Source organism: Gossypium arboreum, chromosome 4 (assembly GCF_025698485.1).
Source record: "Gossypium arboreum isolate Shixiya-1 chromosome 4, ASM2569848v2, whole genome shotgun sequence".
Classification (NCBI taxonomy): domain Eukaryota; kingdom Viridiplantae; phylum Streptophyta; class Magnoliopsida; order Malvales; family Malvaceae; genus Gossypium; species Gossypium arboreum.
This window is the reverse complement of record NC_069073.1, coordinates 62,295,691-62,306,558: the sequence shown is the minus strand read 5'-3', so window position 1 is coordinate 62,306,558 and position 10,868 is coordinate 62,295,691. Positions and strand designations below refer to the sequence as shown.

Here is a 10,868-nt window from a genome sequence, read left to right as displayed (position 1 = left end):
CATCCCAGGACTTGAACCTCAGACCTTACAGTTACACAACATGTCACCTTGCCACTCCACCATAGGCTCTTTCTGTGTCACAAAATATCCTCAATTAATTATAAGGTCTATAGGCCAAAGTCCAAGTTCCTTTAAAAGAAAAACCAAAATAATTTGCAGGAGTCAAGACTTGAACCCAAGCTCCCTTGCAACCTTAATGACGGCACAACCACTAGACCACATGCTTCATTGTGTCATTTACTTAACACAATAATTTAAAAGGCCATCATCCAAGCATCTAGGGTTTTATTCACTTAAAACCAAAATTTTTACTAAAGCCCAGGTTTGAACCCAATATTTCTCAGACACTTCACAGAGCACTTAACTACTGAAGTAGATACACAGTTGTGTCATTTCCTTGCACAATTAACTACTTATATACAAACTTCCTACGGACCCATACTCAAGGCCCAATACTTCTAGGCGCAAATTCGGGGCATTACAACTCTACCCCCCTTTAAGAAATTTCAGCCTTGAAATTTACCTGTTCAAAATAAGTGAGGGTATTCCTGCCGTATCGCCTCCTCAGCCTCCCACGTGGCTTCCTCTGAACGTGATTACGCTAAAGCACTTTGACCAGTTGAACAGATTTCTTTGTTAATACCTTAACATCACGATCCAATATCTGCACCAGTTCCTCCTCGATAGTCAAATCAGGTCCAACCTCGATTTCCTCAACTAATATAATGTGTGAGGGATCAGAACAGTACCACCTCAGCATTGAAACATGAAACATGTCATGTCTCCTATCCAACTCTAAAGGCAACTCAAGTTGATACGCGACCGGTCCCACCCGCCTAAGTATTCGGTAAGGTCTAATAAACCTAAGGCTAAGCTTGCCTTTCCACCCAAACCTCAAAATTTTCTTCCATGGTGAGTCTTTAAGAAAGACATAATCCCCCATAATGTACTCGATCTTTTTACGCTTCAAGTCTGCATAAGACTTTTGCCTATCAGATGCTTCCTTTAACCGATTTTGAATCAGTCCAACAGGTAGGAGTACGACACCTACGACCATACAACGCCTCGAACAGTGCCATTCGAATACTGGATTGGTAGCTATTGTTATAAGCAAACTCTGCCAACGGCAAATAATCCTCCCAGCTTCCTCTGAAATCAATTACACAAACTCTTAACATGTCTTCTAGTATCTGAATCACCCTCTCTGACTGCCCATCCGTCTGAGGGTGGAACGCAGTACTGAAATCCAGCCTTGTACCTAAAGCCTCGTGTAACTTTTTCCAGAATCGGGATGTGAATCTAAGATCTCTATCAGATATGATAGAAACCGGTACACCATGCAGTCTCACAATTTCAGCAACATACAACTTGGCCAATTTCTATAACGAATAATCTATGCGGACTGGTATAAAATGGACAGATTTAGTTAATCGGTCCACAATCACCCATATCGAATCCTTCTTAGTCGGCGTCAATGGTAGCCCACTCACAAAATCCATGGTTACCCTCTTCCACTTCCAGAGTGGAATTTTAACTAGTTGTAGTAACCCAGAAGGTAATTGATGCTCAGCCTTAACTTGCTAGCATATCAGGAACTTATTCACATACTCAGTAACTTCGTGTTTCAACCCTGGCCACCAGTATAGCTCACGAAGATCTCAATATAACTTGTTTCCGCCAGGATGCATAGCATATGGACTACTATACGCCTCTTGCAGTATAGACTGCCTCAGATAAAAATCCCTCGGTATACATACTCTTCCACAGAAGCATAATACTCCATTCTCATTTAGCCCAAAATTCGTGGTCTCACCATTCTCAACTTGTTGAAAATGAGAAGCTAGCGACTCATCTAGCAACTGTTTCTCCTTAATTTGATCAATCAAAGTCGGTCTCACTTGCAGTTCAGCTAACAAGCTACCATCATCGAACAGGCTGAGACAAGCAAACATTGCTCTCAAATCAGATACAACCCTACGACTCAGTCCATCAGCTACCACATTAGCTTTACCAGGGTGATACTCAATTGAACAACCGCAGTCCTTAAGCAACTCTATCCACCTTCGTTGCCTAAGATTCAACTCCTTTTGAGTAAGAAGATAGTTGAGGCTTTTATGATCTATGTGATCGCGTTATTTCGTGATTATAATTAATCATTCTTAAAACTAACTATTATCGCGATGTAGGCAAGTGTACCTATCAAACAGTAGTATAGTTTTAGCAAAACCGGATTGTCGAACCCAAAGGAACTAAAAGTACTAGTAATGATTTTCTTTTTATTATCTAGCCTAAGAATAATGGGGTTTTGTTTTAATTAACTAATTATCTAAACTAAGAACTCATAGAGAAAAGAATTGGGGAATTGCTTTTGGGAAAAATCGATTGACTTAAGATAATACCTAAGGACAAATCCACCTAGACTTTACTTGTTATTCTGGTTCCGAATCAGACGATTTATTCATTCAACTTGTTCCGTAAAGATCCCTAAGTTAATTTATTATCCCTATTCAAGACTAATAATGTCTAATCCCTAGAATGAATAACTAAGACTTTTCTCTAATTAACACTCTAGGGTTGCATTAACTCGATCTATGGATCCCCTTATTAGGTTTCACCCTAATCTGGAAAAATCTTGTCACCCTATGTCTAGGCGCACAATCAACTCCGGTTAATTATGATAAATGTTCTCTTAGCCAAGGTCTATTCCTCCTCTGAATAAGAGCTTATCTTGAATCAGTATCCTGGGATATCAAAACAAGAATTAAGAACACATAACTAAGAACAAGTTAAAAATTTATCATACGATTCAGAAAATAATAACAAGATTCGTCTTAGATTTCATTCCCCTTAGGTATTTAGGGGATTTAGTTCATAACTAAATAAGAAAACATCTAAGAAAAATAAAGAATACAAAACATAAAGAAAACCCAAATCTCTTGAAAGGGAATTGAGGAGAGATCTTCAGTCTTGATAATGAATCCGGCTTCTGAGATGAATCAATCGGCTTTCTTGGAGTAATTCCTTACTCCCTATTCTGTGTGTCCTCTTTTTTTCTCTTCTAGGGCGTATTTATAGGCTTTGGAATGCCTATGAGCCCTCTAAAGTAGCCTGTTCCAAATTGGACTTAACTTGGGCTCGGTAGGGACACGCCCGTGTGACACGCCCGTGTACGATTACTTCAGGCCGTGTTCGAGCCTATTAGAATGGCACGGGCATGTGCTATACCCATGTGAGTCATGCTTCGATTCTACCAGATTGACATGGTCGTGTGGTCTACCCATGTAAGGAAGTCCAGGCCGTGTTAAGTTCGTACTTTGGCCCATTTTCTCTGTTTTTAGCCTGTTTCCCGTTCCTTTCGCTCTCCTATGCTCTCCTAAGTATAAAACATGAAATTAAAGTATTAGGAGCATCAAATTCACTAATTCTAATGGAAAATCATCAATAAAATGCGTTAAACATGGGGTAAAAATATGTATAAATTACGGTTTTTCAAATACCCCCACACTTAAGCATTTGCTTGTCCTCAAGCAAAATCCTCAACTCATAATCAAAATAAATTCTCCTCAACTTATAATTCTTATCGATAATATCTCAAAATAATCCATAGGTAATCATACATTGAGAATTCAACTAAAAGAACATAAAAGTTTCAAACATTCCAAGTTGAGTATTTAATCATGCAAACATAGGTAGACCTCCTCATCTAGGTAATTACCTTTGATTCAGCATATCACTGAGTTTCAAATCCTCACTAAAGATTCACTCAAATCACTCGTGGTGTTTAAGGACAATAAATGAAGCACTCAATAGTCAATAATGAAAACTCATTATCATAGGCTTGCATGAAAATCAAATCTCCACCACTATAATTTAAGATGATACATCAATCAAAAGGTCTTTAAAAGGTTGTTGTAAGGCTTGGTTAGGGGGTATGGTCACAAGCTGAAAGAAAGGGTTAGAATCGAGATTGAATTGAAAAATTTCCTAACTAGAAAAAGAGTTAGTCTTCATTTGCGTACAACAGAGCTTCTCTCAGAATATGAAATTATAGATATGTATACATAGTTTTTTTTTTAAGATCAAGTTAAATAATATAGACTAACTATTAAGAAAAAAACATAGCTAAGCAATCCATTCAACTCAAATCTCGACAAAAATAGGGATTAATTTAGGGGATTTCAACAATAACGGGTTTAAGGTTAATATTAAGGGTAAAACAAGAAATGGCTTGTTAGGCTCAAGGGGGTTTACTAGGGGTTAATTGTGAAGGTAGGCTTTTCATGGCATGAGTAGGTTAATCCTAAGTGCCTTAATCATTTTGACATATCAAATCAAATGGTGTGGTCTCAACATGCATAATCAAGCAAGTTCTAAAATAACAGTTCAATACTGACGCACTCAAAGCAATAATAAAACTGAGTATGAAAGGATTAACAGATGCTCAAAAGGCTCAAAAATCTCAAAAAATTATGGCTTTTTGATGTTTAGACTCGTGAATTCCAATTCAAAGTAATACCTAGACTTGGGGAAACAACCTATAATTTTAAATTCTTAAAAATCAACTTAGCATGCTTGATTCTCTAATGCCTCAAAGTTCAAACAATCAATGCATAAATTACTATGTTTTAATTCAAGATATATCAATCAAAATCATAAATCAATTAAAATTTATCCTAAATATGATATGAGACCTTTTCAAGAGAACAAGGTAGTTTATTCAGGGATTTTTTTGATAATAAAATAAATACCCCCCCACACTTAAGATGTACATTGCCCTCAATGTACAAAGATAGATATTCGAGCATAAAAATAAGATAGGGAGAGAAGTGAAACTTCCTGTATTAAGAATGGATGTTATTCTTGGTTTGGTGAGATCGAGAATTGGAAATGAATCTGGATGTCATGCATGATTCTGAATGATAAAAAGAGAGTGAAGGGAATAATCTGATAGTAGTCACAAAGATAAGCCGTGTTTAAAAAGGGAAAGAAATGAATCTAAAAAAAACTTAATGGAAGGAAAATAAAAGTATTATTCTAATTCTTCAAATGGAATGGCTAGTGCACACGCTCGTGTGTACCATGGCTCACCCGTGTTTGTCATGAATTAAGATGTCGTCATACGGCCTTCTGACAAGCCCGTGCGCTTTAGACATGTGTGATGTGGATCAATTCTCCCACGGTCATGTAGCTCCACACACATCTGTGGTATTTCGATAGTGTTGTCCATGGGGGATAGACACGGCGTGTCACACACCCGTGTTCGACGGCCATGTCGCATGGCCGTGGTGTTTTATCGCAGCCCGTGTTTGGGGAATTCTTCTACCCTGTTTTCGCACGGCCATATCGCACGGTCGTGTTTCCATCCGTGTTAGTCACACGGCCTTAAGCACGGCCGTGTGCTAGGCCATGTGGAGCTGGGAACCTGTCCTTCAAGTACTCTGTTAGTGACCAAAATGTTTAAAATTTGAAATTTCAATAATTTAAAACCTTTAGTATTCGGGTTGCCTCCCGAGAAGAGCTTGTTTATAGTCTAAGCTCGACTATTACCTTGTTGATTTATTCAGGGCAGTTTGTGGAGTCGTAGCTCCTTTCCATCAACTTTAAAATTCTCGCCATTATAAAGTTTGAGACGGTGTCCATTTACTTTGAAAGTATCGTATGATGGGTGACTTCCCTCTATTGTGCCATATGGAAGAACAGATTGAATTACGAAAGGTCCTGACCATCGTGATTTTAGTTTCCCGAGAAATAATTTGAGTCTTGAGTTGTATAGTAAAACGAGATCTCCAACTTCAAATTGTTTCTGTTACTTTAAACGAACATCATGGCGCCGCTTTGTTGCTTCCTTGTATAGGCGTGAATTTTTGTATGCATTGGCTCGCCATTCATCAAGCTCGTTCAGACGTATCAACCTATTTTTTCCTGTAAGTTCGGGATCAAGGTTTAGAAATTTAATAGCCCAAAAAGCTTTATGCTCTAGTTCGAATGGTAGATGACAACTTTTTCCATAAACAAGTCTGTAAGGTGACGTCCCTATGGGAGTCTTAAAATCAGTTCTGTAAGCATCGTCTACTTTCGTTGCCCAGTCTTTTCTGTTTGATTCTACTATTTTTCAAGGATCCGTTTGCTTTCTCGGTTTGCTACTTCAACTTGTCCATTAGTTTGAGGATGGTATGGTGTGGCTATTCTATGATGGACTCCATATTTCTTAAGGGTTTTTTTCAAATTGGGTATTACAAAAATGAGTGCCCCTATCACTGATAATTGCTCTAGGCATTTCAAATCTCGAGAAGAGTGTTTTAAGGAAACGTACTACCACTCTAGCATCATTAGTAGGTAGAGTTTGGGCTTCTACCCATTTGGACATGTAGTCAACTGCTACTAAGATGTATTTATTCCCAAATGAACTGGGGAATGGGCCCATGAAATTGATACCCCAAACGTCAAATATTTCACATGAAAGCATATAGTTTTGAGGCATTTCATCACGTTTAGATATGTTACCTATCCGTTGGCATTTGTCACATGAAGTAACATACTTGATAGCGTTTTTGAACAACGAAGGCCTATAAAAACCTAATTCAAGTATTTTGTGTGAGGTCTTAGTTCCACTATAGTGTCCTCTGGTTGGCCCTGAGTGGCAATGTTCCAATATTTTTTTATGTTTCTGATCTTGTAACACATCTTCTAATGACCTGATCTGCACATCTGCGAAACAGAAATGGGTCGTCCCAGAAGTAGTTTTTCACATCATTAAAGAATAGCTTCTTTTGTTGGGGTGTTAACCCTTTTGGGATAATGTTAGCAGCTAAAAAATTCGCGATGTTTGCAAACCAAGGTACCTCAGAGTTAGATATAGTGAAAAATTATCCTTCAGGGAACGAATCATTTATTTCAACGTCATCCAGTTCTCTGGTATTGGATTTCTCGAGCCTGGACAGATAATCAGCTGCGAGATTTTTAGCTCCTTTCTTATCCTGAATCTCCAAGTCGAATTCCTGCAATAGGAGAATCCATCAAATGAGTCGAGTTTTTGCATCAATTTTAGTTAAAAGGTAGCTAAGGGCGGAATGGTCAGTGTAAACAACAACTTTAGACAATATGAGATATGATCGAAATTTATCAAATGCAAAAACCACATCTAGCAACTCTTTTTCCGTAGTAGTATAATTTTCTTGTGTAGCCGTTAAGGTTTTGCTGGCGTAATAGATAGGTTGAAAATGCTTGTCTCTTCACTGTCCCAATACTACACCCACTGCAAAATCACTCACATCGCACATTAGTTCAAATGGCAAGTTCCAATCAGGTGCAATTATGATTGAAGCATTAATTAATTTATCCTTTAAAGTATTAAATGCTTCTAAACATTCCTAATTGAAGTTAAAAAGTATATCTTTTTCTAGCAATTTAGTCAAAGGTTCAACTATTTTAGAAAAATCCTTAATAAATCTTCTATAAAAACCAGCATGTCCTAAAAAGCTTCTAATAGCCTTAATTGAACTAAGAGGTGGTAACTTCTCGATTGTTTCTATTTTAGATTTATCTACCTCAATCCCTTTACTAGAAATTTTATGTCCTAATACAATACCTTCTTGAACCATGAAGTGACATTTCTCCCAGTTAAGCATAAGGTTTGTTTCCTCACATCTTATTAAAACTCGTTTTAAATTTTTAAAGTAGAGATGGAAAGAGTTACCGAATACCGAAAAATCATCCATAAATACTTCCATGATATCTTCCACGAGTTCGTTGAATATGACCATCATACAGCACTGAAAAGTGGCAGGAGCATTACATAATCCAAAAGGCATTCTACGATAAGTGAACGTACCATATGGGCATGTGAATGTCATCTTTTCTTGATCTTTAGGAGCTATTGGGATTTGGAAGTAACCAGAGAGTCCGTCTAGAAAGCAGTAATACTTGTGTCCGGATAATCTTTCTAACATTTGGTCAATGAATGGAAAGGGAAAGTGATATTTTCTTGTGGCATCATTCAATTTCCTGTAGTTTATGCAAACTCTCAATCCTGTGACTGTTCTTGTTGGGATTAATTCATTCTTCTCGTTGGTCACAACCGTCATGCCTCCTTTCTTGGGGACAACCTGCACTGGACTTACCCAAGAACTGTCAAAAATAGGATAAATAATTCCAGCATCTAGAAGTTTAATTACCTCAGCTTTTACAACTTCCTTCATGTTGGGGTTCAGACGTCTTTGAGCTTGCACACACGGTTTGTACTCATCTTCCATCAAACTTTTGTGGGTGCAGAAAGAAGGGTTGATTCCTTTAATGTTAGAAATTTTCCAAGCTATAGCATTTTTATGTTCTTTTAATACTTGGATTAATTCCTCTTTCTCCTTGGGTTGCAAGTTAGAAGCAATAATAACTGGTAATGTAGAATTATTTCCAAGGAATGCGTATTCTAAGTGGTTTGGTAATTGTTTAACTTTTAGTTTGGAAGGCTCCTCAATAGAGGGTTTTTGCTTAAGTTCATCGTTTATCTTAATGCCCCCATATTCTACTTGTCTTGACGAATGGTCATTAGGTTCCTCACCTGTCTCTTCACCTTGAGCTGGATACAGTCCCGTCGTCTCCTTCTGTACAATTTCCTGAAAAGAGTCTTGAGTAATATGATAATAGAGTCAATAAAATAACATGAATCATCCTGTTCCCTAGATAATCTCATAGCATCGTAAATTTTAAAGATAATCTCCTCGTTACCTACTCTAAGTACCAATTTACCATCACCCACATCGATTACAGCCCTAGCAGTGGCTAGAAATGGGCACCCTAAAATTAAGGGTACTTCCATATCTTCATCCATGTCAAGCACAACAAAATCAACAGGGAATATGAATTTATCTACTTTTATGAGTATGTCTTCTATAATACCCCTAGGATATTTAATAGATCTATCGGCTAATTGAATACTCATCCTACTAGGTTTAGGTTCCCTAAGACCAAGTTGTTTGAACATTTTATATGGCATCAAATTAGTGCTAACGCCTAAATCAGCTAGTGCTTTTTCAACATTCAGACTACCAATTAAGCAAGGGATAGTAAACTTCCTAGATCTTTTAGTTTGGTTGGTAGTTTGTTTTGAAGTATGGCTGAGCACTCCTCGTTGAGTTCTACTGTAGATAAGTCCTCGAACTTTCTTTTATTTGTTAGAAGCTCCTTCAAAAATTTTGTATATGTAGGCATCTGCGAGATGGCTTCGACAAAAGGTAAGTTGATATGTAATTTCTTAAAAAGTTCAAGAAACTTACCGAATTGTGTATCAATTCGATCTTTTTTAAATTTTTTTGGATATTGAACTGGTGGTTTATATTCCTTTCGGGTTTTTCTTCCCTCCTTTCGCTTTCCATGACTTCTTGTGCTAACTTCTTTTCAGATTCCACTAACACTTTCCCACTCTTTAGTGTAATTTCTTTGACATGCTCTTTAGTGTTACTAAGTAAACTTCCTAGTGGTCTTTCCGAGATTAATTTGGACAGCTGGCCTATCTGAGTTTTGAGCCTTTGGATCGACGCTTGTTGATTCTTAAGTGCAATCTCGGTGTTCTAAAAACGGGTTTCTAACACTGATATGAACTTTGAGAGCATATCTTCAAGATTTGGCTTCTTTTCCTGTTGGTAGGGTGGTTGTTGGTAGCCCGGAGGATGTTGTGGTCTTTGATTTCCTTGACCGCCCCACGAGAAATTGGGGTGGTTCTTCCAACCTGCATTATAAGTGTTACTATATGGATTGTTTTGAGGTCAAGGATTATTACCCATGTAGTTTAATTGCTCGTTATCCATGTTATGGCCATAATGTTGGTATTTCGAATGGTTTGTTCCACCGCTACTTGCTTCGCATTGCATTACTGGGTGAACCTGTGAAGAATTAAGAAAACCGTCAATCTTTTTATTTAAGAGTTCTACCGATTAGAGAGCATGGTGACCGAATCGACGTTATAAACGCCGATTGTTTTTGTTGGCTTTGTCCTTATGACTTGCCACTGATAGTTATTCAATTACATCTCCTCTATAAACTTATAGGCATCTTCCGGTGTTTTGTTATTGATGGTTTTGCCCGCCGCTGTATCAACCATTTGCCGAGTCGAAGGATTCAGACCATTGTGAAATGTTTGTACTTAGAGCCAAAGCGGTAACCCATGGTGAGGGCACCTTCTCAGAAGGTCCTTGTATCTCTCCCATACATCGTAGAGTGTTTCTAAATCCATCTATACAAAAGAAGAGATATCATTACGTAATTCAGCCATTTTAGCTGGCGAAAAATATTTTAGTAAAAATTTTTTGGTCATTTGTTCCCAAGTAGTAATTGACCCTCGTGGTATCGAGTTCAACCACTGTTTAGCTTTGTTCCTCAATGAAAAGGGAAACAACCGAAGACGAATGGCATCATCAGAAATGCCATTGATTTTAAATGTATCGCATAGTTCTAAAAAGTTGGCTAAATGAGCGTTGGGATCCTCTTCCTGCAAACCATCAAACTGAACAAATTGTTGTATCATTTGAATAGTGTTAGGTTTTAATTTAAAAGTATTTGCAGCTACAGCAGGTCTAACTATGTTCGCTTTAGTTCCTGTTAAAGAGGGTTTAGCATAATCATACTTAGTGCGTGTAGCAGGATTTTGATTAACCGCAATTGTAGGAGGTAGCTGATTGCCTTGGTTTTCAGCCATCTCTTTGGTTGGGGGTTGAGTATCGTCTTCTTGCTCATTCTCCATGTATCTTAAGCTTCACCTTATTTCTCTTTGGTTTCTATGTATTGTGCGATTGATTTCTTCGTCAAAAAGTAATGGTCCCGACAGGTTTCTTCTAGTCATAAACTATGAAAATCTGCCAAGAGAGGAAAAAGTA

At 37.7% G+C, this 10,868-nt stretch overlaps 1 non-coding gene across 1 annotated transcript; it reads left to right on the top strand.

The window, feature by feature from the left end:
- Positions 1-10,154: 10,154 nt before the first annotated feature.
- LOC128292547 (small nucleolar RNA R71) lies at positions 10,155-10,260 on the top strand. Its single transcript, XR_008282532.1, has one exon. It is a non-coding gene; the product is annotated as a small nucleolar RNA R71 (small nucleolar RNA).
- The last annotated feature ends 608 nt before the right edge of the window (positions 10,261-10,868 follow it).